The sequence below is a fragment of the Pristiophorus japonicus genome, chromosome 5 (assembly GCF_044704955.1).
Source record: "Pristiophorus japonicus isolate sPriJap1 chromosome 5, sPriJap1.hap1, whole genome shotgun sequence".
Taxonomy (NCBI): Eukaryota; Metazoa; Chordata; class Chondrichthyes; family Pristiophoridae; genus Pristiophorus; species Pristiophorus japonicus.
This window is the reverse complement of record NC_091981.1, coordinates 59963734-59989518: the sequence shown is the minus strand read 5'-3', so window position 1 is coordinate 59989518 and position 25785 is coordinate 59963734. Positions and strand designations below refer to the sequence as shown.

Here is a 25785-nt window from a genome sequence, read left to right as displayed (position 1 = left end):
GTTTGGGAGATTGCTTTGATAACTGGTCTCACAATCCCAGAGAACGCAGCTCAGTGCTCATCAGGCCTGCACCCTGAAAAGAAAGGATCTGTGGGGGCAGGGGGCGGGAGCCTTTCCGGCCCGGGATAGGAACGGCACCTGGGGTGGGGGGCCTTTTGGCCCGGGATAGCAGCAACATCTGCAGGGGGCCATTTGGCCTGGGATAGGAGCGGCACCGGCCAGTACAAGGATGGGATAGCGGCAGCATCAGCACCTGGGGCGGGGGGGCCTTTCAGCCCGAGATAGCAGCAACACAAGATGAAGTTACTAGCTGTAAGATGATGCTTTATCCTTCTCTGACAGAATGCAGCCCCACCCACAACAAACGTGTGGCTGAAACATGTCAGACATCTGACTATCAGGATAAGTGATTTTTTTTTTTGTCCTCCACCTGCAACTGTGAAAATACCAGGCAGTCTGGGACCGATTCTTGGAGACCCATTGAGCAAAATTATCCACTCAGCACAGCAACCAATCACTGGGGTCACCAACCACAACCGTGACCACCAGTATGCAGAACCCCTTTCCCACTGTTGCCAAGCCTAACCTTCCACAAAACCTTGGGCCAAAGAAGCTTTCTCAGACCCCTGACTTTCAGTGCTCCCAATGCAGGCAGCCTGATGCAATACATTCCTCCTGCAAGCATTATGCAATCATTACACAACGACTCAATAACCTATGGGCCCAAAATTCCACATGGACTTTTTTTGGCGTAGTTGTAGAAGTACGTCCGATTTTTTAGTGACCGACTGCGCCAAAGAAAAAGTTCCAAGTTTCGCCGGAATAAATTTTGAATTTGGCACGGTGCAGATTGTCCTTCAGCTCTGTGGGTGGAGCTTAAGGTTTGCGCCAAAAACTGAGTTTGCCAGGGTAACTAGGGATGCACTGAGTAAAACGTACAAGATGCAGCAAAACATAAGCAATTGTTGAGCCTCGGTGTGACTGCTATCTCGGGCTGAAAGGCCCCCCCACCCCCAGGTGCTGATGCCGCTGCTATTCCAAGCCGAAAGGGCCCCCTGCCTCGGCCGGTGCCACTCCTATCCCGGGCCAAAGGGCCCCCTGCCAGTGCCGCTGCTATCCCAGGCCGAATGGCACCAAAAAACAATTCCCGCTTTCCACATGAGGGGTGTGCCCGTGCACTTTCGGAGCTTGTGATTAGAAAAATCGGAGCTGCAATATGGATCATGGAACAAAGACCTGGAATTTTCTACGAGATGAAACAAAGGCCCTGGTTTCTATCATTGAGAGAAGATGGTCCACAGCTTCAGAACAAAAGGTCCAGTTAAACTAAAGCCAAAAGAAATGAACAAACGTTGGGACAAAGCTGGCGATGATATCTCTGCAGTGGTGACCACCCAGAGGACCGGCAGGTAGTGCAAAGAGTGGCAGGATTTTGGCCAAATACACTGGAATAACAATTGTAAATGTGACCATCTGTGTGCGCCACCACAGCAGACCCCTTCTGTTAAAAAGTCCTATTTTCATCTTTGCAGAGGAAGGTGGCGCACAACAGAGAGCGAACACAGACCGGAGGAGGTTCGGCAAATGTGCACCCACTGGCACCCTTGGAAGCGAGGATCGCTGGTGTGATTGGTGCTGGCTCGAGAAGGTCAACAACCAGTGCACAAGCTGGGCACAGCTTACAGAGAGGGTAAGTGATAGAGAATTCAAACAGGCTGCATTCAGACAGGCTGTGAAAATTCACAGACCCCAAGTCAAAGCTGCTACATGCAACTCAGCATGTTGCATTAAGTCATCAATCAACTTGACATTTTAGGACCTTGAATAGCGAGCCAATTAAAAGGTGAACAGACTATCAATTGAGCCAATAAGGTCAAAGAACGCGAGTTCTTTTCTGTAAATTGAACCAGGTATAAGTACAGCCATTTTGGCCATGTGGTCTCAGAAGGACAAAGGCCTGGCTTAAAGCCAAGAGTTTGTTGTTGCTGCCAGAATAAAATTACATTAAAACTACAACCGGAGTTCATATTTCATTGGAAATTAAGAGATCTAACAGTAAGTCCTGCAAATTCCAGTGTCTGGCTTGGCTAAATGTTAAGTACTGCATGGGCTCGCCACGCTTCGGTTTATGGGATGTACTCTCCATCAGCTATGCTTCGGTTTGTGCAACGTGCTTTCATTGTGGTCCTTCAAATGAGCCTGTGCTGAGAGAGCCTACACATGCCATCCTGCCCCCTCCCTGCTGCTAACCAATCGTCTGCTCTGTTATATTTTGCAGAAGTAGCACCCATTCCTGAAGAAGCACAATCCCCTGCCACAGAAGAACAATCATTCGCGGAGGAGTTTGAACAGGATGAAGTCTTTACTGCAGACCCTCCACAGGAAGATCAGGAGGATCAGGGGGAGCAGGAACACCCCAATATTGAGACTGTGACACTGAATCTGGAGGAGATGATGCCGCACAGGGATGTGGCTAGCCCTTTCCGGACTACTACGACCGACGGGACATTTCATGGTATTCCACAGTCCAAGGTTGCAGGTCCCAGTAGGTTGCAGTGAGCCACACCCAGGGCGAGGAGGGTAAAGAGAGCTCGAGAGCACTCTCCTGAAATGCAGGTTCCAACAGACATGGTTCGTCTCATGGCAATGAATGGGGAGAGCATTGAGCTTACTCAAATCACTCCTGGACACCATGGGTGGGCTGGGTGATGGGATAGCAGGGTTGTTGTCAGAAGTAACAACACTCTCGGGAGAAATTGGAACGCTGTCGGGGCAGATTAGGGAGGGAATGTCGGAGGTAGCTACTGCAATAAGGGAACTCGCCCAGGCTGCCATTGCCCAGCGGTGAATGACGGAATCAACTGCTGCCACTCACACTCTAATCCCCAGACAGTGTGCCGGTTCATCCACAGGCCGAGGAAGAGGCTGAAGGAGGCCAAGCCGGGCCTTCCACAATGCCGTCTCTTAGGTCTGCCAAACCCGCCAACAAGAAATGCGCTGTCCCGTATATGCTCGAAAAAAGTTGCTTGGTTCCAGCGGGAGAAGCCCTGCGCCACCGGCCAAGGGTAGAGGCAGCAAGGGCAAGCGCGGCCAGCGGTCTTAGAATAACAGGGAGGAGAGATGGATGCAGCTAAAGTTTGTTTGCTGCTGTTGTTGTTCTTACTGTAGGATCTCAAAGGTAGTAATCTCAGGATTGTTACCAGTGCAACGTGCCAGTCAGAGTAGGAATCACAGGATAGCTCAGATGAATACGTGGCTGGAGGAGTATTGCAAAAGGGAACATTCAAATTTCTGAGACATTGGAACCGGTTCTGGGGGAGGTGGGACCATTACAAACCGGACGGTCTACACCTGGGCAGGACCGGAACCAATGTCCTAGGGGGAGTGTTTGCTAGTGCTGTTGGGGAGGGGTTAAACTAATATGGCAGGGGGATGGGAACCTATGCAGGGAGACAGAGGGAAGTAGAATGAGCAGAAGCAAAAGATAGAAAGAAGAAAAGTAAAAGCGGAGGGCAGAGAAACCCAAGGCAAAAATCAAAAAGGGCAAAGTGTTTTAAAAAGACAAGCCTGAAGGCTCTGTGCCTCAATGCGAGGAGTATTTGTAATAAAAAGTGGATGAATTAACTGCACAGGCAGCAATAAATGAATATAATATAATTGGCATCACGGAGACATGGCTCCAGGGTGACCAAGGCTAGGAACTCAACATCCAGGGGTATTCAATATTCAGGAAGGATAGACAGAAAGGAAAAGGAGGGGAGGGTAGTATTGCTGGTTAAAGAGGAAATTAACGCAATAGTAAGGAAGGACATTAGCTTGGATGATGTGGAATCTGCATGGGTGGAGCTGCAAAATACCAAAGGCAGAAAACGCTAGTGGAAGTTGTGTACAGACCACCAAACAGTAGTAGTGAGGTTGGGGTCAACATCAAACAAGAAATTAGGGATGCATTCAATAAAGGTACAGCATTTATCATGGGCGACTTTAATCTACATATAGATTGGGCTAACCAAACTGGTAGCAGTACGGTGGAGGAGGATTTCCTGGAGTGCATTAGGGATGGTTTTCTAGACCAATATGTCGAGGAGCCAACTAGGCTGGCCATCCTAGACTGGGTGATGTGTAATGAGAAAGGACTAATTAGCAATCTTGTTGTGCGAGGCCCATTAGGGAAGAGTGACCATAATATGGTAGAATTCTTTATTAAGATGGAGAGTGACACAGTTAATTCAAAGACTCGGGTCCTGAACTTAAGGAAAGGTAACTTCGATGGTATGAGACGTGAATTGGCTAGAATAGACTGGCAAATGATACTTAAAGGGTTGACGGTGGATAGTCAATGGCAAACACTTACAGATCACATAGACGAACTTCAGCAATTGTACATCCCTGTCTGGAGTAAAAACAAAACTTGGAAGGTGGCTCAACCTTGGCTAAGGGAAATTAGGGATAGTGTTAAATCCAAGGAAGAGGCATATAAATTGGCCAGAAAAAGCAGCAAACCTGAGGACTGGGAGAAATTTAGAATTCAACAGAGGAGGACAAAGGGTTTTATTAGGAGGGGGAAAATAGAGTATGAGAGGAAGCTTGCCGGGAACATAAAAACGGACTGCAAAAGCTTCTATAGATATGTGAAGAGGAAAAGATTAGTGAAGACGAACGTAGGTCCCTTGCAGTCAGATTAAGGTAAATTTATAATGGTGAACAAAGAAATGGCAGACCAATTGAAAAAATACTTTGGTTCTGACTTCACGAAGGAAGACACAAAAAACTTTCCGGAAGTACTAGGGGACCGAGGGTCTAGTGAGAAGGAGGAACTGAAGGATATCCTTATTAGGCTGGAAATTGTGTTCGGGAAATTGATGGGATTGAAGGCCGATAAATCTCTGGGGCCTGATAGTCTGCATCCCAGAGTACTTAAGGAAGTCACCATAGCAATAGTGGATGCATTGGTGATCATTTTCCAACATTCGATCGACTCTGGATCAGTTCCTATGGACTGGAGGGTAGCTAATGTAACACCACTTTTTTAAGAAAGGAGGGAGAGAAAACAGGTAATTATAGACTGGTTAGCCTGACATTAGTAGCGGGGAAAATGTTGGAATCAATTATTAAAGATGAAATAGCAGCGCATTTGGAAAGCAGTGACAGGATCGGTCCAAGTCAGCATAGATCTATGAAAGGGAAATCATGCTTGACAAATCTTCTAGAATTTTTTGAGGATGTAACTAGTAGAGTGAACAAGGGAGAACCAGTGGATGTGGTGTATTTGGACTTTCAAAAGGCTTTTGACAAGGTCCCACACAAGAGATTGGTGTGCAAAATCAAAGCACATGGTATTGGGGGTAATGTACTGACGTGGATCGAGAACTGGTTGGCAGACAGGAAGCAGAGTCGGGATAAACGGGTCCTTTTCAGAATGGCAGGCAGTGACTAGTGGGGTGCCGCAGGGCTCAGTGCTGGGACCCCAGCTCTTTACAATATACATTAATGATTTAGATGAAGGAACTGAGTGTAATATCTCCTAGGTTGCAGATGACACTGAACTTGGTGGTGGTATGAGCTGTGAGGAGGACACTAAGAGGCTGCAGGGTGATTGGACAGGTTAGGGGAGTGGGCAAATGCATGGCAGATGCAGTATAATGTGGATAAATGTGAGGTTATCCACTTTGGGGGCAAAAACACGAAGGCAGAATATTATCTGAATGGCGGCAGATTAGCAAAAGGGGAGGTGCAACGAGACTTGGGTGTCATGGTTCATCAGTCATTGAAAATTGGCATGCAGGTACAGCAGGCGGTGAAGGCGGCAAATGTTATGTTGGCCTTCATAGCTAGGGGATTTGAGTATAGGAGCAGGGAGGTCTTGCTGCAACTGTACTGGGCCTTGGTGAGGCCTCACCTGGAATAGTGTGTTCAGTTTTGGTCTCCTAATCTGAGGAAGGACGTTGTTGATTTTGAGGAAGTCCAGTGAAGGTTCACCAGACTGATTCCCGGGATGGCTGGACTGACATATGAGGAGAAACTGGATCGACTGGGCCTGTATTCACTGGAGTTTAGATGGATGAGAGGCGATCTCATAGAAACATAAAAGATTCTGACGGGACTGGACAGGTTAGATGCAGGAAGAATGTTCCCAATGTTAGGGAAGTCCAGAACCAGGGGACACAGTCTAAGGATAAGGGGTAGGCCATTTCGGACTGAGATGAGGAGAAACTTCTTCACTCAGAGTTGTTAACCTGTGGAATTCCCTACTGCAGAGAGTTGTTGATGCCAGTTCATTGGATATATTCAAGAGGGAGTTGGATATGGCCCTTACGGCTAAAGGGATCAAGGGGTATGGAGAGAAAGCAGGAAAGGGGTACTGAGGTAATGATCAGCCATGATTTTATCGAAGGGACGAATGGCCTACTCCTGCACCTATTTTCTGTTTGTATATTGTTCTTATGTTAGTTATTTAACTGATCTTAATTAAAAAGTTGAAAGTTTGTAACAAAAATATTTTTATTAAAGTACAAGTGTAAAAATGTTTAATAAACGCAATTCTTTTTTCAATTAAACCAGAATCATGAACATTGTTCTTTAAATTAACACAACAGTCAACATGGTGAATGATTAGACGTGCCGCTCAGCCTTCATGAGCCGCTGATGCAAGGCTCTTGCAATGGCTATAGGTGTCCCCCACCCCACCGTTGTCCTGCGGCTTGAGGTGGTGGCATGGCTTCCTCTGCTGCTTCTCCTCGTCAGCCAAGTTGTCGTCCTGCTCATCCCCTCTCGCCTGCGGTTGCTCTTCAACTTCTAGTGCCTGTTGCCTCATGATGGCTAAGTTGTGCAGCATGCAGCACATGACAGTGAACTGAACAACCATCTCAGGGGCGTATTGCCAGTAGCTTCGAGAGTGATCCAGGCATCGGAAACGCTGCTTTAGTATTCCAATTGTCCTCTTAAATTATGCCGTGTGTGATTATGTGGGACATGTTGTGCCGACACTCGGTTTCTGTCCGGGTTTTGCATAGAGCCAGGTGGGCGAGCCCATAACCTTTGTCCCCCAGCATCCACCCTTCTGGCTGCTGCTGAAAAATGGCACATTCAACGCTCTCACGCAAGATAAAAGCATCATGGGTACTCCATCAACTGCCATGATCCGCTGCATATCGTCGCAGATCAGCTGGACGTTTAGCGAGTGGAACCCTTTCCTGTTCCTGTAAACCCCCAAATCGTGCAATGGTGCTCGCAAGCTGATGTGCACAGTCAACCACACCCTGTACCTTGGGAAAACCAGCAATCCTTGAGAAACCCTGTCACATATTGCCTGGGTGGTCATGGGGAAATTGAAGTAGTCGTTCCTGCGGGCATACAGTGCAGTAGTTACCTGGCGAATGCAGCTATGTGTCGCATGCTGCGAGATGCAGCATATATCCCCCAGTTGATGCCTGAAAGGAGCTGGAGGCATAGAAGGCAAGTGCTCACCTTGACCTCTATGAGAAGTGCAGTCCTCCTCCCGCTTCTCCTGGGTCTGGCCTGATAAGTTGTCGCTGATCAACTCCTCCTGAAAGCGCAGCCTGCAAATGCAGTCTGCCTCACTCAGGTGCAGGGATGAACACCTCTGCCTGTACATCCGATGCAGGTAAGGCCTCCTCGCCATCATACTACGAGCTCTCTGGTTCCTGACATATTGTTGTCTTATTAATCTTCTCCTTTGCATAGCCATGATGCAAAATGCTCTTACTAAATTAGGCATTGTTAGGATCACCCCCACTGTTTTTTCTTAGTTGCAAACTAAATGAAACTACTCACAAAAAGCATTCACACTTCCCTTTCCTTGCAAACAGTTGACACCCCAATCCATGAACCACACATGTCCCCGGTGCCGGTACTATCCTGGGCTGAATGGCCCCTGCCCCCAGTGCCGCTGCTATCCCGGGGACCCATCCCCGATGCCACGTCTGCAGCTCCACTAAAACAATGGGGTCTTCTCTGTACCGATTTTCTCTTCTCTGTGGCAATTTTCTTAAGTGCAGGTAAGGTTTTTTTTTTAAGAAACTCGCTTAAATGGCCAGAAATGGCACACCCGGCAGGTTCCGCTCCCAGTGACGCCAGAAAATCAGGAACTAAAAAAAAAAAAATCGGACGCAAGTACTTATGGGCCCAAATTTCCCCATGAGTTGCACCGTTTTTTTTGGGTGTAATTTGATTTTTCTGGTGTATCTTTTTAGTTGCTAATATGTCCATTTAATTTGCGCCAGTGTAAGTGAGTAAGTTAGGTTTTTTGTTCGGTCAGTTTTTGTTTCCAAAAGGGGCGTTCCCAGCCACTTACACCATTTATGCCAATTTGGCCAGAAAAAAGTTGTAGCAAACTAACTTAGGGCAGCGTATGGGTCCACTTTTGTTCGCACAGAAGACCTTACCTACGGTTAGGAATCGGTGCAAGTAACTACATTTAAAGCACCACCAAGCACCAAACAAAGCACAAAAAGTAATAAGCAATTAATTAATAAAATAGAAGGAACCCGGCACCTAAAGCACCAAAATCAAATCAGTAAATAATGAAAAATAGAAATCCTACCTTCGGGAATGCAGCGGACCGCCGATGAGGGAACCCATTCGGCCAGGGCTAGGGACGGCGTGCTTCGGCCCCTCCCACACAGTCTGCGGCGCGCGTTTGCCGAAGCGGCCTGTCAGGAGCTACTGCACATGCGCATGTGCAGAGGTCCAGCACGGTTTTCAGCGCCGGGACCTAGCTCCGCCCCCTCTCCATTTTCCGCTACGCCAGCTCCATAGATGACCCGAGAATCGGCCATGATCGCAGGGAGGTTTTTCGCTGCTGCTTTGGAGGTAAAATGTCGGCGGGGGGTTCGGATAAAACCAGAGGGTCAAATTTGGGCCCTTAGAATGGCACAGAAACTTTGCCGAAACTTGCAGATTTCAGTCTGCTCCAAAAAAAAAAGCATAGGCCAAAAAAACGGTACAGAATGGTGGCAAAAATTCAGCCCAAAGTATGGAATGTGCACATAAAATATGGATTGGCTTCATAAAATGCATGCCTGCATGCATCCTTAATCATACAATGGCTTTATAGAATGTGTGTGGTGAATGCACTCCTATAAAAGCTTCATAAAATATATGTATGCATATACATATGTACAAGACCTTCATAAAATGTGAATGTATTTCTTGAGAACCTAATTTCAAAAAGAGGCACATTTAGAACGCAACTTTAAATTAGTAGGCCAAGGGGCACAGTTTAAACTAGAGAAAGCCTAATTTACGACGATGAGGACATACTTCTTCACACAGAGTTAAGGACACGAGTGGATTTCCAGGTAAGGTGGTGGAGGCAAATACTCTGAAGTTAAGAAACAGCTGGATACTTCGATGTAGGGAGTTTGTTTTTTTTCCTGGATGGGTCAAACAGCCATCCTCATCCATATCGATCTGATGACTTGGCACACAGATAAAGAATCAGCTAGGTTCAGTGGATAGCACTCTCATCTTGACCATGAACCAATTTAAGACAGAGTATTCTCCTGACCTAATCAACATGACCACACAAAAAACAGATGAATTGTTCATTCATCTCATTTTTGATTTGTGGTATCTTTCTACATTAACCAACATAAAAGAGTGGCTACACTCCAAAAGTAATTAATTTGCGATGAAGCAGTTTGAGACATCCTGAAGAAATTATGAAGTGCTTCATAAATACAAGTTCAGTTTATAAGAACATAATACAGGTATGTAGGAGCAAGAGTAGGCCATTTGGCCCTTCAAGCCTGCTCTGCCATTCAATAGCTGATCTTCTACCTCAACTCTACCTTCCCACACTATCCCCATATCCCTTGGTTCCTTCAGTATCCAAGTGTACTTTTACTTTTCTTTATTTTGGTTTTAACGTGGGTTCCACACTCCCTTTATTCTAACATCTAAGGTGCTGGACTGGGTAGCTTTTGCTGATAAATGGGATAACCTGGATTATAATTGGTTGTACCCATAGGTTATTTTCAATCCTTCATAGAATTATCAGGGATTTCCCTCTATCTGCTGCCACCAACAGGCATGGAATCTGAGCTAAATTCAGATAATGAGGCCATTTCCCTGTTCTCACAGATGTACCATGAATGCCAACAATCACATACCTGTATTATGGACACCTTTTCTCAGTCAAGATTTATCAGACAAGTCATTCACTTTTTCTTTGTATTCACAAAGATGAAAGACATTAATGCAAAGGAATTGTCTATTTTGACCACAGTGTCACCATCAAACACACCCATAGGGAGAATAATATTCACTATCCTCTGCCCAATGGCACACCTTAATATGGAACTCAGAAGAGTGCTTCTATTTCTATTTCTCATTCAATAGTCATTATAATCTTTGTGCAAAAGTGCCAGTACTCACTCGGTCCAAAATTTTATTCAAAACCCAGCTCCCATTGTGATACAAAATTTTCCCTTCAATATTGTCTAATAATTTAGAAAGTTCTCAGTTTCCTGAATATTTGTTCTCATGAATAGTTGCTTTTTCCCTCCTTGGCAGTAGAGGTTGCAGGGGAGGAAGTGCTGCAGAATTAACCCCACCATCAACATCCTGAGGGTCACCATTGACCAGAAACTTAACTGGACCTGCCACATAAATACTGTGGCAACAAGAGCAGGTCAGAGGTTGGGTATTCTGCGACAGGTGTCTCACCTCCTGACTCCGCAAAGCCTTTCCACCATCTACAAGTCAAAGAGGGTGATGGAATACTCACCACTTGTCTGGATGAGTGCAGCTCCAAGAACACTCAAGAAGCTCAACTGATTGGCACCCCATCACCATCTTAAACATTCACTCCCTTCCCCACCGGCGCAATGTGACTGCAGTGTGCACCATTTATAAGATGCAGTGCAGCAACTCGCCAAGGATTTTTCAACAGCACCTCCCAAACCTATGACCTTTACCACCTAGAAGGGCAAGGGCAGCAGGTGCATGGGAACACCTCCAAGTTCCCCTCTAAGTCACACACCATCCTGACTTAAAAATATATCGCCATTCCTTCATCATCGCTGGGTCAAAATCCTGGCACTCCCTCCCTAACAGCACGATGGACGTACCTTCACCACAGGGACTGCAGCGATTCAAGGCGGCCACCACCACCTTCTCAAGGGAAATTAGGGATGGGCAATAAATGCTGCCCTTGGTAGCAATGCCCACATCCCATGATGTAATGAGGTCTGGAGCCAAGTGATCCTGGCAGAAACCAAACTGAGCATCAGTGAACTAGTTTTGGTAAGTGCTGCTTGATATCACTGACTACGACACCTTCCATCACTTTGCTGATGACTGAGAGTAGATTGATGGGGTGGTAATTGGCCAGATTGGATTTGTCCTGCTTTTTGTGGTCAGGATATACCTGGGCAATTTTTCACATTGTCAGTTTAGTTCACATAAAGATGCAGACAATGCCTGACCTGACAAATGGCAAGTAAGCTTTGTGCCACATAAATACGAGGCGATGACCATCACCAAGAGAAAACCTAACCACCTCCTTCTGACCCTCAACTAAGATTCCCATCATCAATAGTAACCAGAAGCTTAACTAGACCAGCCATACTAACAGAGATTAAAGTAGAAAAGCAGTAGCTGGGTACTCTACTCACTTCCTGAGTCTGACCCCTCAAACCTCGCCACCATCTACAAATTTTAAATCACAAGTGCAATGTAATTGTCATCAATATCCTGGATGGGTGTAGCCGCATCACTCAAGAATATCAACACCATCCAGGTCAGTTGATGGGCACCCCTGCAACTGGATTTAATATCCACCACCTGTAATAATATGCACCATCTACAATATGCACTGCAGCAAATCGCCAAGCTTGCTTCAACAGCACATCCCAGCACTATGTTCTCCAACACTGAGAAGGACAAGGTCAGCAATGTCATGGAAACACCATCACTTCCAATGTCACCTTCAAGTCACACACCATTCGAATATGTAAGTATATTTACAATTGTTTCATCACGCTGAGCCACGGTCCTGGAAGTTACAACCCAACACCATTGTAGGAGCACCATCACCACAATCACTATCCAAGGGCAGTTACAGATGTTACCAGTAGGAACCTGTTCAACCTTCGCTGTATCCAGGGCAGGTCCAAGACCATCCCAATCTCTGAGCCACAGTAAACATAGAAACATAGAAAATAGGTGCAGGAGTAGGCCTTTCAGCCCTTCGAGCCTGCACCACCATTCAATGAGTTCATGGCTGAACATGCAACTTCAGTACCCCATTCCTGCTTTCTCGCCATACCCCTTGATCCCCCTAGTAGTAAGGACTAAATCTAACTCCTTTTTGAATATATTTAGTGAATTGGCCAAAACAACTTTCTGTGGTAGAGAATTCCACAGGTTCACCACTCTCTGGGTGAAGAAGTTTCTCCTCATCTCGGTCCTAAATGGCTTACCCCTTATCCTTAGACTGTGACCCCTGGTTCTGGGCTTCCCCAACATTGGGAACATTCTTCCTGCATCTAACCTGTCTAAACCAGTCAGAATTTTAAAAGTTTCTATGAGATCCCCTCTCATTCTTCTGAACTCCAGTGAATACAAGCCCAGTTGATCCAGTCTTTCTTGATAGGTCAGTCCCACCATCCCGGGAATCAGTCTGGTGAACCTTCGCTGCACTCCAATAGCAAGAACATCCTTCCTCAAGTTAGGAGACCAAAACTGTACACAATACTCCAGGTGTGGCCTCACCAAAGCCCTGTACAACTGTAGTAACACCTCCCTGCCCCTGTACTCAAATCCCCTCGCTATGAAGGCCAACATGCCATTTGCTTTCTTAACCGCCTGCTGTGCCTGCATGCCAACCTTCAATGACTGATGTACCATGACATCCAGGTCTCGTTGCACCTCCCCTTTTCCTAATCTGTCACCATTCAGATAATAGTCTGTCTCTCTGTTTTTACCACCAAAGTGGATAACCTCACATTTATCCACATTATACTTCATCTGCCATGCATTTGCCCACTCACCTAACCTATCCAAATCACTCTGCAGCCTCATAGCATCCTCCTCGCAGCTCACACTGCCACCTAACTTAGTGTCATCCGCAAATTTGGAGATACTACATTTAATCCCCTCGTCTAAATCATTAATGTACAGTGTAAACAGCTAGGGCTCCAGCACAGAACCTTGCGGTACCCCACTAGTCACTGCCTGCCATTCTGAAAAGTACCCATTTACTCCTATTCTTTGCTTCCTGTCTGCCAACCAGTTTTCAATCCACGTCAGCACACTACCCCCAATCCCATGTGCTTTAACTTTTCACACTAATCTCTTGTGTGGGACCTTGTCAAAAGCCTTCTGAAAATCCAAATACACTTCAACTGGTTCTCCCTTGTCCACTCTACTGGAAACATCCTCAAAAAATTCCAGAAGATTTGTCAAGCATGATTTCCCTTTCACAAATCCATGCTGACTTGGACCTATCATGTCACCTCTTTCCAAATGCGCTGCTATGACATCCTTAATAATTGATTCCATCAATTTCCCCACCACTGATGTCAGGCTGACCGGTCGATAATTCCCTGTTTTCTCTCTCCCTCCTTTTTTAAAAAGTGGGGTTACATTGGCTACCCTCCACTCGATAGGAACTGATCCAGAGTCAATGGAATGTTGGAAAATGACTGTCAATGCATCCGCTATTTCCAAGGCCACCTCCTTAAGTACTCTGGGATGCAGTCCATCAGGCCCTGGGGATTTATCGGTCTTCAATCCCATCAATTTCCACAACACAATTTCCCGACTAACAAGGATTTCCCTCAGTTCCTCCTTCTTACTAGATCCTCTGACCCCTTTTATATCCGGAAGGTTGTTTGTGTCCTCCTTAGTGAATACCGAACCAAAGTACTTGTTCAATTGGTCTGCCATTTCTTTGTTCCCAGTTATGACTTCCCCTGATTCTGACTGCAGGGGACCTACGTTTGTCTTTACATATCTATAGAAGCTTTTCAGTCCATTTTAATGTTCCCTGCAAGCTTCCTCTCGTATTCTATTTTCCCTGCCCTAATCAAACCCTTTGTCCTCCTCTGCTGAGTTCTAAATTTCTCCCAGTCCCCGGGTTCGCTGCTATTTCTGGCCAATTTGTATGCCACTTCCTTGGCTTTAATACGACGCCTGCGTCAGCGCACATAAAGGCTGAATTCCAGGATATAGTCGACGTATTTACTGAGGCATACAAAAGAATGGGGCCTTACGCTAAACATCAGCAAGACAAAGGTCCTCCACCAGCCTGTCCTCGCCGCACAGCACGGCCCCCCCATCAAGATCCACGGCGCGGCCCTGGACAACGTGGACCATTTCCCATACCTCGGGAGCCTCTAATCAACAAGAGCAGACATTAATGACGAGATTCAACACCGCCTCCAGTGCAGCCTTTGGCAGCCTGAGGAAAAAAGTGTACGAAGACCAGGCCCTGAAATCTACCACCAAGCTCATGGTCTACAGGGCTGTAGTAATACCCGCCCTCCTGTATTGGCTCAGAGACATGGACCATGTACAGTAGACACCTCAAGTCACTGGAGAAATACCACCAACGATGGACAGACGCACCAACATTAGCGTCCTCGACCAGGCCAACATCCCCAGCATTGAAGCATTGACCACACGCGATCAGCTCTGCTGGGCAGGCCACATTGTCCACATGCCAGACACGAGACTCCCAAAGCAAGCGCTCTACTCGGAACTCCTTCACGGCAAACGAGCCAAAGGTGGGCAGAGTAAACGTTACAAGGACACCCTCAAAGCCTCGCTGATAAAGTGCAACATCCCCGACACCTGGGAGTCCCTGGCTAAAGACCGCCTTAAGTGGAAGAAGTGCATCCGGGAGGGCACTGAGCACCTGGAGTCACATCGCTGCGAGCATGCAGAAATCAAGCGCAGGCAGCGGAAAGAGCGTGCGGCAAATCTGTCCTACCCTCCTTACCCTCAACGACTATCTGTCCCACTTTTGACAGGAACTGTGGCTCTCGTATTGGACTGTTCAGCCACCCAAGGACTCATTTTAAGAGTGGTAACAAGTCTTCCTCGATTCCAAGGGACTGCCTATGATGATGATGACGACGACGACGACGACGACAGATGGGGAATGTCAGCATCACCCACATCACAAGAACAAATTTTTAAAAGTTAGTTTAAAACTTCTTGATGGCGTTACTGCAGAGATGAATCACTTGGACATACACAAATATAACAATTCTGCTCCTATTTGCAACAATATGTATTATGGATTTCATTTATTTTCAATTCTGTACAAATGTTAAATTATAGATACCAGCCTTAGACCATCATCATCATCATAGGCAGTCCCTCAGAATCGAGGAAGACTTGCTTCCACTCCCAGTGAGTTCTTTGATGGCTGAACAGTCCGATACGAGAGCCACAGACCCCGTTACAGGTGGGACAGACATTCGTCGAGGGAAGGGATCAGTGAGGCTGGTTTGCCACGCGCTCCTTCCGCTTGACCTCTTCATGCTGTTTGCGTTGGGACTCGAAGAGCTCGGTGCCCTCCCAGATGTACTTTCGCCACCTCGGGCGGTCTTCAGCCAGGGTCTCCCAGGTGTCAGTGGTGATGTTGCACTTTACCAGGGAGGTTTTGAGGGTGTCCTTATAACGTTTCCACTGACCTCCTTTGGCTCGGTTACCATCAAGGAGCTCCGCATAAAGCATTTGCTTAGGGAATCTCGTATCTGGCATGCGAACTATGTGGCCTGCCCAGCTGATCGAGTGTGGTCAGTGCTTCAATGCTGGGAATGTTATTAGCCTGGTCGAGGACACCGATGTTGGTGCACCTGTCCTCCCAGGGTACCAGCCTTAGATAGGTCCTGCTCGACATGTACCCGACAGGCCCAGCAAGCTCCCAGAAACAGCAATGTGAAACATCAATATAATAATCTGTTTTAGTGATGTTATTTGTGGGATAAATATTGGCCAGAACTCCACAGAGAACTCCCCTGCTGTTCTTCGAAATATAGTGACAACATTTCAAACGTAATTCATAGACTGTGAAGCACTTTTTAAATACACACGAACACTGGGAAGTCTAAATACACCAACATATTGGTCTTCAATAATAAAATTATATATAACAATCTAGAAAACTAGCAAAAGCTGACCAACGCCTTCCAAAACATTGACACAGCCACAAAAAAGTTGACAACTTAAAAAGACTTGCATTTCTATGGCGCGTTTCATGACCACCGGATGTCCCAAAGCGTTTTACAGCCAATTAAGTTATTTTTGAATGTAGGAAACACGGTAGCTAATATGCGCACAGCAAGCTCCCACAAACAGCAATGTGTTCATGACCAGATAATCTGCTTTCGTGATGTTGATAAATATTGGCCAGGACACTAGGGGAACTTCCCTGCTCTTCCAAATACTGCCATGGGGTTTTTTTTTTTGCACCCACCCGAGAGAGCAGACGTGTCTCGATTTAATATCTGATCCGGCACTGCACTGGAATGTCAGCCGAAAATTACACACAACCTTCTGACTCAGAGGTGCGGGTGCGCCCAACTGACCCAGGTCTCCGCGATGTCATTTTAACTCTTGACTCGCACTAAATGGCGCCTGAGATACCGCATCACAAATAGGTCAATGTAAGGAGCATCGCTACCTTTCTGTACTCGAATCCCCACTCCCTCGGGAGACACTTACACACTAATGCAGTCTGAAAACCTGCTGCTTCTGGACGAAAACTTCGACCGACCTGTATTTTTCCCGGATCCGCGGCACCGAAACACGTGTCAGTTGCTTCTGCAATACATTACCAACACATAACTTAGAATTAAAGGTGGCGTGGACCAAACGGCCACGTTAAATCGGGCTATACCTGTGGCCGGCTTAAATGGACAACCCAACCCCGATGCGGAGGATTTTCAATTAGCAACCTCTCAAAAGATTTACTTTACTCGTCCCAGCGACCCAGAGTATAACGTTATGAACATCGCGACATGCCAGAGTGTACAGCGCTGTCTCAGACACACTCAAGTCAGTAACAGCGGCTTTTCGTGTCACTTTTATATAATAAGATGCGCGACACTTGGCGTAACAAAATCCATCTTATAATGAGGTCATATTAAACGATTGGAGATGGGGGGGGAGCAAAACAAATAAGAAGCATTTCTGAAGGAATATGGAAAAGCCATGCACGCACCCAGCGCTGTGTGTGGGTGCAGCAGGCGGCCAGACCCAGGCCCGGCTCTCTCACCATGCCCGCAGACGGCCAGACATCCTCATCCATAACACAACGTGCCATTGCAGCCGCACACAGTGCCGAGAGTTTGCACCGCCAGCACTCACCTCACAAAGCCGCTCGGCGTCCACCGAGACGCAGCAACAAAGCCCGAGTTGTCGCCGGCGGGGAAATAAATCTAAAAATAAATGCAAATTCTGCAACCCCGCCTTCTTCCTCTCACACACACGCTGTGAACGAGCGTGCCACAAGAGCTTCGCGGTGTTCTTCTATCATTACAGTTACAGCTTACCCCGGCCTACTTGTTTTAATACACAGAAACTCAAACGCTTTCGTCTCGCGGCAAAGAATCCGCGGGCTAATTCCAATTGGGAAGGCAAAACAGAAAATGGCAACCCTTAAAGGCACAAGCAACATCCTTCCTCGTTTGGATTTCAAAACACGATACAACTTAACAGCTGGTCCTTATATAACAGATGGCAGCAATATCCGGATGCTGCATTGTCTACATTATTGTCAAAATATTAAGGAATATCAACCACCTCTATTCACTGCTCACGATGTGGTCTCCTCTACATTGGGGAGACCGAGTGTAGATTGGGTGACCGCTTTACGGAGCACCTCCGTTCAGTCCGCAAGTGTGACCCTGAGCTTCCAGTCGCCTGAAACTTTAATTCTCCACTCCATTCCCACTCTGACCTCTCCGTCCTTGGTCTCCTACACTGTTCCAACGAAGCTCAACGCAAGCTCGACGAACAGCACCTCATTTTTCGTTTAGGCACTTAACAGCCTTCTGGCCACATCAAATTCAACAATTTCTGAGCATAACCACCATCGATCTTTGGCTCCCCCCCACCGCCTGTTTCTTTTGTTCTCCTTGTCACTAATGGCAGCTGTCATTATCCCGCCATTCACACCCTATCTTGACTAATGCTTTTCTAAATCCTTAAATAGGAGACATAAAACTGAATGCAGTACTCCAGGTGTGGTCTCACCAATACCCTGGACATTTGTAGCAGGACTTCTCTGCTTTTATACTCCATCTCCCTTGCAATAAAGGCCAACATTCCATTTGCCTTCCTGATTACTTGCTCTAACTGCATACTAACTTTTTGTGTTTCATGCACAAGGACCCCCAGGTCCCTCTGTACTGCAGCACTTTGCAATTTTTCTCCATTTAAATTATAATTTTCCTTTCTATTTTTTCTGCCAAAGCAGATAACCTCACATTTTCCCACATTATACTCCATCTGCCGATTTTTTGCCCACTCACTTAACCTGTCTATAGCCCTTTGCAGATTGCTTGTGTCCTCCTCACAATTTGCTCTCCCACCCATCTTTGTATCATCAGCAAACTTGGCTACATTACACTTTGTCCCTTCAATATGGAAAAAGAATCAGACTGAAACTGTGAGTTCAAAGTGAAGTGTGACCTTAGTCTTTTATTCCAGGTCTCCAGAGTGCTTCTCCGACCTGTGAAGCCGTCTTAAATACCTGTGCTCCCAAGGGATTATGGGATCCTTTGGGACTCCGGGGAATGAGCCCTCTGGTGGCTGTACAGAGTAAATACAAGTCCACATATATAATAACATTCCCCCCAAAGTCAATAGTGCAACTATTTACAATGTGAGTTGACCTGGGGCCCTTCTTGCCCTGGTTGATCGTCTCGGTGTGAAAGCTGGTGTTGTTGAATCATTTGTTGGGCCCTCGCTGGGCTGCTGTACAGCTGGCCTTGCTGGGCTGCCTGGTGTGTTGGGTCCTGCACGGCTGCTGTGGATGATGGATTCTGCTTCGTAGTCAACCGTGGTGTCGGTTGCCACTAGTGTGTGTGTTGGGGGATCAAAAAAGGTAGGGTCCAAGGTGGGTTGCTAAGGGTAGTCCATGAATCTGAGTTTGATTTGGTCCAAGTGTTTCCGGTGAATTAGTCCATTTGAAAGTTTGACCCGAAACACTCTGCTCCCCTCTTTGGCCACGACAGTGCCAGGAAGCCACTTGGGACCTTGTCCATAATTTAATACAAATACAGGATCATTGATTTCAATCTCACGTGACACATTTGTGCTGTCATGGTATGCACTTTGTTGAAGCCGCCTGCTCTCTACCTGTTCATGTAGATCAGGGTGAACTAACGAGAGCCTTGTCTTAAGTGCTCTTTTCATGAGCATTTCAGCAGTTGGGATCCCAGTGGTCTCGTGCAGTAGCTAAGCAGGACTCGGGATAGGTAAGTCGGCAGTTACCCTCTTCAAACCTTGCTTGATGGTTTGCACTGCTCTCTCTGCTTGACCATTGGACGCTGATTTAAACGGGGCAGATGTGACATGATTGATGCCGTTATGGGTCATGAATTCTTTGAACTCAGCACTGGTAAAACATGGCCCGTTGTCGCTCACCAGGACATCGGGTAAGCCGTGTGAGGCAAACATGGCCCGCAGGCTTTCAGTGGTGGCAGCGGACGTGCTAGCCGACATTATCTCGCGTTCAATCCACTTGGAGTACGCGTCAACAACCACATGGAACATTTTACCCAAGAACGGGCCTGTATAGTCAACATATACCCTAGACCAAGGTTTGGAGGGCCAAGACCATAAACTTAGCGGCACCTCCCTGGGTACATTGCTTAAATGCAAGCATGTATTACATCTGTGAACGCAGGACTCTAAGTCCGCATCGATACCGGGCCACCACACGTCGGATCTGGCTATTGCTTTCATCATTACGATGCCTGGGTGGGTACTGTGGAGATCACTGATGAAGGTGTCTCTGCCCTTCTTGGGGACCACTACTCGACTGCTCCACAGAAGGCAGTCTGCCTATATAGACATTTCACCTTTGCGCCGCTGGAACGGCTTTATCTCTTCCTGCATTTCCACTGGGACACTGGACCAGCTCCGGTGAAGCACACAGCTTTTGACTCGAGATAATAAGGGGTCCTGGCTTGTTCAGGTTTTGATCTGCCGGACAGTGACGGGTGATTGTTCACTCTCAAATGCTTCCATAACCATGGCTAGTTCTGTGGGCTGCGCCATTTCCACTCCCGTGGTGGGCAATGGCAGCCTACTGAGAGCATCGGCGCAGTTTTTGGTGCCTGGCCTGTGGCAGATGGCGTAGTTGTATGCGGACAATGTGAGCGCCCATCTCTGGATGCGGGCTGATGCGTTGGTATTTATCCCTTTACTCTTGGAAAACAGGGACATAAGTGACTTATGGTCAGTTTCCAATTCGAATTTTAGCCCAAACAGGTATTGATGCATTTTCTTTACCCCATAGACACACACTAATGCTTCTTTTTCAATCATGCTGTTGGCTCTCTCGGCCTTAGACAGACTCCTAGATGCAAAAGCAACCGGTTGCAGTTTCCCGAAATCATTCGCTTGTTGCAATACACACCCGACGCCATATGACGATGCATCACATGCTAGTACCAAACGCTTACATGGATCATACAACAAGCAATTTGTTTGAGCATAAAAATTTTCTCGCTTTTACAAAAAAAGCATTTTCTTGGCTTTTGCCCCAAATCCATTCGCCCCCTTTTCGTAGTAAAACATGTAGTGGTTCTAGCAGGGTGCTGAGACCCGGTAAGAAGTTACCAAAGTAGTTCAAGAGTCCCAGAATCGACCGCAGCTCCATCACATTCTGTGGCCTTGGTGCGTTCTCGATTGCCTCCGTCTTCACGTTGGTGGGCCTGATGCCATCCGCCGCAATCCTCCTTTCCAGAAAAACGCACTTCGTATGTTTTAACCTGAGCCTCACGCGGTTGAGTAGACTAAGAACCTCCTCCAGGTTCTGTAGGTGCTCGACTGTGTTCCGACCTGTGACCAAGATGTCGTCCTGGAAGACCATGGTGTGCGGGACCGACTTCAGTAAACTTTCCATGTTTCTCTGGAATATCGCCGCCGCTGACCGGATTCCAAACGGGCATCTGTTATAAATAAAAAGGCCTTTGTGCGTGTTGATGCAGGTGAGGGTCTTCGATGATTCCTCCAGTTCCTGCGTCATGTAGGGTGAAGTCAAATCCAGCTTCGTGAACATCTTTCCTCCCACCAATGTTGCAAAGAGGTCGTCGGCTTTTGGTAGTGGGTATTGGTCCTGCAGGGAGAAACAATTGATAGTTACTTTGTAATCGCCACAGATTCTGACGGTGCCGTCTCTCTTGAGGACTGTAACAATAGGACTGGCCCACTCGCTGAACTCGATCAGTGAAATGATGCCCTCTCGTTGCAGCCGGTCTAGCTCGATCTCTACCCTTTCTCTCATCATGTACAGTACTGCTCTTGCCTTGTGATGGATGGGTCGCGCCCCCGGAATTAGGTGGATCTGCATTTTTGTTCTTTGGAATTTCCCAATGCCTGGTTCGAACAGCAAAGGAAATTTGTTTAAGACCTGGGCACACAAAGTGTCATCAGCGGGCAATAGCGCTCGGATGTCGTCCCAGTTCCAGCGTATCTTTCCCAGCCAGCTCCTGCCGAGCAGTGTGGGACCATCGCCCGGTATGACCCAGAGTGGTAGCTTGTGCACCGCTCCATCGTTGGAGACCTTTACGGTAGCACTGTCGATTACTGGAATCAGTTCTTTAGTGTAAGTTCTTAATCTCGTGCGAACTGGAGTTAAGACTGGCCTTGAGGCCTTGTTGCACCACAACCTTTCAAAAGTCTTTTTGCCCATGATGGACTGGCTCACGCCCGTGTCCAGTTCCACTGACACCGGGAGTCCATTTAGTTCAACATTCAGCATTATCGGGGGACAATTCGTGGTGAATGTGTGCACCCCATGTACCTCTGCCTCCTTTATCTGAGGCTCTGGTTCGTAGTGATCTTCTGTGGATCTGTCCTCCTCTGCAACGTGGTGGGTTGCAGGTTTAACAGGCTTAGCAGCTCGCCTGCACACTCGTTGGAGGTGTCCCATTGTTCCAGAGACTTTGCAAATGTATCTTTTGAATCAGCATGAATGGAAATGATGATCACCCCCGCAGCGCCAACAAGGTGTTAATGGCCTTGCATTCATCACCCTTGATGGTGGACTCAGACATCTGCGGACGTGTCGCTGCAGGTATGTGTGACCTGTCCTTTACATTACGATTCGAAAACAACATCACTTTGTTCACAGTACTTGTAGCAGCAGTTGTGTGCTGAGAGATTTGCTTAGTATTGTCACTGGTGGCAATGAACGCCCGGGCTATCGCGATGGCCTTACTCAAGGTTGGGGTCTCCACAGTCAAAAGCTTGCGAAGTATAGTTTCATGGCCAATGCCAAGTACGAAAAAGTCTTTGAGCATGTTCTCCAAATGTACTTCAAATTCGCAATGTCCTGGAAGGCATCTTAGCTCGGCGACATAACGCACCACTTCCTGGCCTTCAGACCTTTTGTAGGTGTAGAACCGGTACCTCGCCATCAGAACGCTTTCCTACGGATTCAAATGCTCTCAGACCAGTGTGCACAAATCGCGTACAATTTCTCTGTGGGTTTCGCTGGAGTGAGCAGATTCTTCATGAGGCCATGCGTTGGTGCCTCACAGATGGTGAGGAGGATCATCCTTTGTTTGGCAGCGCTCTCTTCCCCATCTAACTCGTTGGCCACGAAGTATTGATTGAATCGCTCCACAAAAGTTTCCCAATCATCTCCCTCCGAAAATTTCTCCAGGATGCCCACTGTTCTCTGCATCTTTGGGTTTGCTATCTGTATCTGTATCCATGGACTCTGGATCAGTTCCTAAGGAGTGGAGGGTAGCCAATGTAACCCCACTTTTAAAAAAAGGAGGGAGAGAGAAAACAGGGAATTATAGACCAGTCAGCATGACATCGGTAAAATGATGGAATCAATTATTAAGGATGTCATAGCAGTGTAGTTGGAAAGAGGTGACATGATAGGTCCAAGTCAGCATGGATTTGTGAAAGGGAAATCATGCTTGACAAATCTTCTGGAATTTTTTGAGGATGCTTCCAGTAGAGTGGACAAGGGAGAACCAGTTGATGTGGTGTATTTGGACTTTCAGAAGGCTTTCGACAAGGTCCCACACAAGAGATTAATGTGCAAAGTTAAAGCACATGGGATTGGGGGTAGTGTGCTGACATGGATTGAAAACTGGTTGGCAGACAGGAAGCAAAGAGTAGAAGTAAATGGGTACTTTTCAGAATGGCAGGCAGTGACTAGTGGGGTACCACAAGGTTCTGTGCTGGGGCCCCAGCTGTTTACATTGTACATTAATGATTTAGACGAGGGGATTAAATGTAGTGTCTCCAAATTTGCGGATGATACTAAGTTGGGTGGCAGTATGAGCTGTGAGGAGGATGCTATGAGGCTGCAGAGTGACTTGGATAGGTTAGGTGAGTGGGTAAATGCATGGATGATGAAGTATAATGTGGATAAATGTGAGGTTATCCACTTTGGTGGTAAAAACAGAGAGGCAGACCATTATCTGAATGGTGACAGATTAGGAAAAGGGGAGGTGCAACGAGACCTCGGTGTCATGGTACATCAGTCATTGAAGGTTGGCATGCAGGTACAGCAGGCGGTTAAGAAAGCAAATGGCATGTTGGCCTTCATAGCGAGGGGATTTGAGTACGGGGCAGGGAGGTGTTACTACAATTGTACAGGGCCTTGGTGAGGCAACACCTGGAGTATTGTGTACAGTTTTGGTCTCCTAACTTGAGGAAGGACATTCTTGCTATTGAGGGAGTGCAGCGAAGGTTCACCAGACTGATTCCCGGGATGGCGGGACTGACATATCAAGAAAGACTGGATCAACTGGGCTTGTATTCACTGGAGTTCAGAAGAATGAGAGGGGATCTCACAGAAACATTTAAAATTCTGACGGGTTTAGACAGGTTAGATGCAGGAAGAATGTTCCCAATGTTGGGGAAGTCCAGAACCAGGGGTCACAGTCTAAGGATAAGGGGTAAGCCATTTAGGACCGAGATGAGGAGAAACTTCTTCACCCAGAGAGTGGTGAACCTGTGGAATTCTCTACCACAGAAAGTTGTTGAGGCCAATTCACTAAATATATTCAAAAAGGAGTTAGACCTAGTCCATACTACTAGGGGGATCAAGGGGTATGGCGAGAAAGCTGGAATGGGGTACTGAAGTTGCATGTTCAGCCATGAACTCATTGAATGGCAGTGCAGGCTCAAAGGGCCGAATGGCCTACTCCTGCAGCTATTTTTTATGTTTCTATGTTTCTATCTTGTCGCCAGTTGTTGTGTATGGAGAAAGAGTCAGACTGAACACTGTGAGCTCAAAGTAAAGTGTGACCTTAGTCTTTTATTGCAGGACTCCAGAGTGCCTCTCCAACCTGTGAAGCCTTCTTAAATACCTGTGCTGCCAAGGGATTGTGGGTCCCTTGGGACTCTGGGAATGAGCCCTCTGGTGGCTGTACCGAGTAAATACAAGTCCACATATATAATAATTAATATAGATTGTGAATAGTTGAGGCCCCAGCACCGATCCCTGTGGCACCCCACTAGTTACAGTCTGCCAACCGGAAAATTACCCAAAACATTAACTGTGCTTTCTCTCCACAGATGCTGCCTGACCCGCTGAGATTTCCAGCATTTTCTGTTTTTATACCAGATTCCAGCATCTGCAGGATTTTGATTTCCTATTATACACATGTGTATATGAATTCCTGCCCAGCACTGTTACAGTTATGGGTAGTTCAAATGGGATTGCTATCTAAATTCTACTTTTCAATACCTTTGCATAAATATTTTTATGTCGGAGAAAGGTTATTGAATATTCTTTTAAAACTCCTATCTTTTTGACTTATCAGAGGCTCAGCTTTGATTGCAACATAACCAAAACAGGCACACAGGCACAGCTGGAGAACTTTACAGAGGACTGGGCCGAACCCGCCATTTGGATGGAATTTTTCATCAGCGCTAGGCCCCGACGTCTCTCTGGAGCCTGCTCCTCACAGTTTGAGCCGTCTCCCTCCGTGCTGTTTCACTTTGCAGGTTGGAGTTTCATGGCCGGCTGTTCCTGCACAATCTTCACTTCCTTGCCCTCGTCTTCCATCTGGACACACTATCTAGCTGTCCAGTGGAGGCGAGGGGCCCCAATGGAGAGCTTTCTACCAGGGCCTGGGGGTACTTGTGCATGAAACACAAAAGGATAGTATGCAGGTACAGCAAGTGATCAGGAAGGCCAATGGAATCTTAGCCTTTATTGCAAAGGGGATGGAATATAAAAGCAGGGAAGTCTTGTTACAGCTGTACAGGGTATTGGTGAGGTCACACATAGAAACACAGAAAATAGGTGCAGGAGTAGGCCATTCGGCCCTTCGAGCCTGCACCACCACTCAATAAGATCATGGCTGATCATTCCCTCAGTATTCCTTTCCTGCTTTCTCTCCATACCCCTTGATCCCCATAGCCATAAGGGCCACATCTAACTCCCTCTTGAATATATCAAATGAACTGGCATCAACAACTCTCTGCGGCAGAGAATTGTTTCTCCTCATCTCAGTCCTAAATGGCCTACCCCTTATCCTAAGACTATGTCCCCTGGTTCTGGACTTCCCAAACATCGGGAACATTCTACCCGCATTTAAC

The 25785-nt window shown here is 46.9% G+C and overlaps 1 protein-coding gene across 3 annotated transcripts in view; it reads right to left on the bottom strand.

Moving 5' to 3' along the window:
• The window catches only part of LOC139264359 (Y+L amino acid transporter 2), a 146228-nt gene extending 128717 nt beyond the window's left edge, over positions 1 to 17511 (bottom strand). The window contains exons 1-2 of one of the 3 annotated variants that reach the window (XM_070880670.1): positions 17347 to 17511; positions 16702 to 16800 (exon numbers count right to left, since the gene is read on the bottom strand). The gene's annotated coding sequence lies outside the window, so the exon portion shown is untranslated. Of the gene's footprint in view, positions 1 to 16660; positions 16682 to 16701; positions 16801 to 17346 lie in introns of those variants that run through there. The other 2 variants (XM_070880671.1, XM_070880672.1) reach the window with 2 other exon arrangements.
• Positions 17512 to 25785: the final 8274 nt, after the last annotated feature.